General features: G+C 32.6%; 1 pseudogene; it reads left to right on the forward strand.

The window, feature by feature from the left end:
- The first annotated feature begins 3692 nt into the window (after positions 1–3692).
- Positions 3693–3917, forward strand: LOC145265471 (U2 spliceosomal RNA; annotated as a pseudogene).
- Positions 3918–4567: the final 650 nt, after the last annotated feature.

Here is a 4567-nt window from a genome sequence, read left to right on the forward strand (position 1 = left end):
CATGGCGGTCGTTTCTCTTGGCCTCGTACGGTCAAATGGCACTTGTGGTACCAAGATGCTATCTAATTAGGGAGACGGTGTGGGCTGATTTGGAGGGAGGAGGTCACTTAGTGAAAAGTTTTCCATTTGGCGGCGCGACATATTTCTTTGCATGTGTATCGTTTTTAGAGGTATTAATGTTAACAATTGAATACGCGTTTCAAACAAATATGATGGAAATAATATATTAACAGATATAACGTAAAAATAATAGCATATATAACGTACAAGGTGAAATGCGGAAAAAACTGAAAAGGAAATGTGTAGTTGTAAGTACATCTTCAGGAAGGATTTAAGTAATATTCACCGTAAGGATTCGTTGAAATAAGTTTTAACCGTCGTGAAGGAAAACCATCAATAAATTGAGAATCGTAGAGTTTTAGGTTTAATTCAATAAATCTAATTATTTATGTTTTTTTTAATGTTACTTTCCAGCAATGACATAGTTTAATACATGTATGAAGATTATTTGCCAAAACTAGATCCATGTTTAGAACAGTCACACAGTAAACTAACTGCTATATGAATGGTAACCGAAGAAAAATTATATGTGCGTAAACAGAACAAATGTATAAAGAACAAACCAAGCATTTAGGGTCCTCCTACATAAGTGTTACATTTACTTACACCATGACTAATGTTTGAGCAATATTTTTTTAAATTCAAAGAATGCTTATTCAGAAAAGTGAAAAAAATCGAACGGACGAACGATTTGGTGGCAGTTTTATACGTATAATGCCCTCTATGGGGTTAACCAGAGTAATTCGGGAAAATCCGTTCTGGCAAGCATTTACCTTTAACATGACTAATGTTTTCCCAATTAGTTTTTTTGGAAAAAAAGTGCAAGATGTGGTCATTGAAAAAAGTTCGAACAAACGAACGAACAAACAGGAGCACTAGATAAAATTGCTCCCTTGTCGGAGGACCAGAAAATACACTAGCTAAATTAGAATCTAAAAGTGATTCACCATGAGAGGTTTAATCAGACAATATCGAAGTACATACTACATAAACGTGTTTCTATCCTAGTCTTTAATTTAAAATAACTAATTCAAAATACACGAGAAGCGCACTGAAGATTCTGACTTCATGACACGGCTGGTACAATTTAACAGCATATAAGATGCACGATAAATTCTCAATAATATTAAATAATTCTTAATATCACAGTTTTACAAAATGGAAATGCATAGGTCGCGGTTGATTCAAGTTGAGTTTCGCAATTATATAGTCTTCATAGTAACATCATAATATTTGATTTTTAGATCAATAGCTGAAATGAAAGAAACTGTATCAAAGTGAGATATTAATAATATATAATCATATCTTATAAAGGTGCAACAAGATAAATACATCCATGGATTACAAAGTAATACACGCGTTAGAACGACCCCATTCAATATTTGTTCAATGTAACGACCTCATGCAATATTTGTTCAATGTAACGACCTCATGCAATATTTGTTCAATGTAACGACCTCATGCAATATTTACATGTTATAATGACGCCATGCAATATGTGCCTGTTGTAACGACCTCATACAATATTTACGCGTTATAACGACCCTATGCAATATTTGCGCTGTGTAACGACAACATGCAATATTTACGACGTGTAACGACAACATGCATAATTTACAATATTTACACATTGTAATGGCTCTTGCAAACAACTTGCACGTTCTTGGAAATATGCAGTACTAACATGTCCGTGTAATTAAAGAAACTTAAGATCTTAATTACGAGATCGTGTTAACAGGTCTTAGTAAGTTTTTCGTTAACATTCGCTATACCTGATACAATTTGGTAGAACCAGGTACAAAATTATAGAAATCACAAAAATACATTTTAGAATATAATCCTGTTTTCGTTTGTCTACAGATTTTCCACCGGAAATTTCATTAATTGTATCCTCAATTCCTAAATTTTCACAAAAGGAAATTCATTTGTTTGAGTTTTCAACATCTCATCAATAACAATACGTTACGACTTTATAACTTATTTGGAAACAAAGAAAATATTCCAAGGTTTAGTTTTGCCGTCAAGAAATGATGACGTCACGTTCCAGTAAACACAGGAAGTTTGATAAGACGAGAAGACAGAAATCTACAGCTGCCAACTGTCAGACTGATCGAGCGAGCTGAACAATCAGCGATGTGTTGTATTTATAACATCTTTCTTTGTATCGTTTTCAGTTCATGTGACAATCACACCAAAATAAAAACAAGACAATTAATAAGACCTACGCTTTTCCTTTTTATTTATATGTAACCATACACATTTAATTTATATAAGCTATGCGCGTAAATAATATTATGGGAGTTTAAATTAAAGACTTATTTTAAATTGCCAAAAAGGCGTAGGGTGGAACCAATGTATAGCTTACATTCAATCCATTAATATCTAACCGCTTTTATAGTTTCCAGTTTCTTTATATTATACAGCCCAATTATTTTTCCAGATAGATATTCTGAAAACACAAATCATACGCTATTTATGGAAATCGCTCGTGAAAGGCATGTTGCAACAATTCAGATAATTTTCTGATTTTAATAAAATTATCTGAAAAGCAAATCAAAGAAAGGCAACCCATACAAAATATACAAAAAGTAATTCGCTATCGAATTATAATACAATTCTCAAAGTGTATTTATAGAGTTATTATAAGGAGATATTAAAATATAATGCAATGAAATTTAGTAATATTTTTAAAAAACATTTTCATGAAGCTTACGATTCTTTCAAATACAAGTACATTGTTAGACTATGATTATGAGAGGATAAGAGGCACTGCTTTTACTGAAATTTGAGTGCGCGCAAATAATGCCAAAAAATATTACGAGGGGAGTTCTAGAGTTCTAGAAAAATGCGTCCTATTTTTTGTTCCGGCTGAATTAATTAGAGCGGGTTGCAAGTTGAATTGCTATCACTGAACTAATGCAACTTTCAGATCATAAATGCATATATTGTAGCAAATATTGGCGATGTGAGGCATGCGTCAGAAGCAAAAATTCGTCATTGAATTCCGTACAAAATTGCCGTGTAAATAGTTGTGAGTATGTTAGAAAATAGTTTTTGAAGCACATTAGCTCATTTTAATGGTGTCATTGGTCTTCGTAGCTATTCAACTTTTCGAGTAAAAAAAAGAAACATAATAATCGGAGGAATTACTTTCGGAACGTCATGAGTAAGTTGCTGGAATCCATATTAAATTGAGAAGTAGTGAACCACCTCAGCAGAAATAACCTTCTTAGTGATATGCAATATGGTTTCAGTTCTGCTAGATCTACATCAGATGTGCTAACGTTTATATCTCATAAAGTTAGTGAATCTCTCGCAAAGGATTCCTTTCTAGGCCAATTGCTCTTGACATATCAAAGGCCTTTGACAAGGTATGCCATAAAGGCCTACTTCACAAGATTCCTAGTTACGGTATAACTGGGAATGTTTTCTCAATTATTAAATCATTTCTCAAATCAATAATAAATCAAAACGTAGATTCCATGAAAAACGCTTCTTCCTTAGAAGTGCACGCCTGTGGACCTCTCTTTCGGTTGTTTGTTTCCCACTTGACCACAACCTGGATGTCTGCAAGTCCAACATAAACAAGTTCCTGATGAACCGCCCACTTCAGACACTTTATCAGACCCCCAATACTTTGGCCTTTTGGTCAAGATCAAAGTGTAGTATCTGTTCTTCAGATGCTGCACTTCATTTTCTTGTTCTCTTTCGGTGGAGGAGAACTCCTTCACGACTGAGACAATTTTTATTTTTGTACCTTTTTTCCACGTTAAAAAACGACCCTGGTGTCTAACTCTGTCCCGTGGGGAGGCATAGTAAATAGGTACAATATTATCCCATTGATTACTGTACACGCATTAACACTTATCAACGAGTAATCCCCGGGCCTTGATAAGTGGTGACGTTCTTGTTAAACAAAGAAAAAGAATTCTTGCATCACAGAGCATTTTCAATACTATTGCATATATATATATATATATATATATATATATATATATATATATATATATATATATATATATATATATAATATATTTCATTAAATAAAACGCATTCATTTAAATAAAATACGTTTTGTTACTATATTTTGTTTTGGATCCTTTCTATCGTCTCAAAAGCCACCAAGAAAAAAGTTATAAATGGTTCAAAATCAGTTAATTTAATTTATACCTCAGGATATATTCATCAAGATTAGGAAATTATTCGGACTTGCATAATGCACAGAGATTACATCAACCAGACCAGTTATTCGGAATATTGAAAAGATCCAAAACAGTAACAATACACTAAATATCAATTTTATTTAAATAAATGCATTTTATTTAATGAAATATGCGTAAGAAAAAACGTTTTCTTAATATACAAAAAAGTAATAGTAGATGCAAGTGTTTAAATATTTAGCCGATAACTGCTTAAACTAATGACAGCAAAACACCGGTATTCATGGAAATCCTAATCATACTACAAGAATGCTTTATAACGAGTAAAATATTTGCTTAGATGGATG

This window comes from Euprymna scolopes, chromosome 3, assembly GCF_053919585.1.
Source record: "Euprymna scolopes isolate OS-2025 chromosome 3, ASM5391958v1, whole genome shotgun sequence".
Lineage (NCBI taxonomy): Eukaryota > Metazoa > Mollusca > Cephalopoda > Sepiida > Sepiolidae > Euprymna > Euprymna scolopes.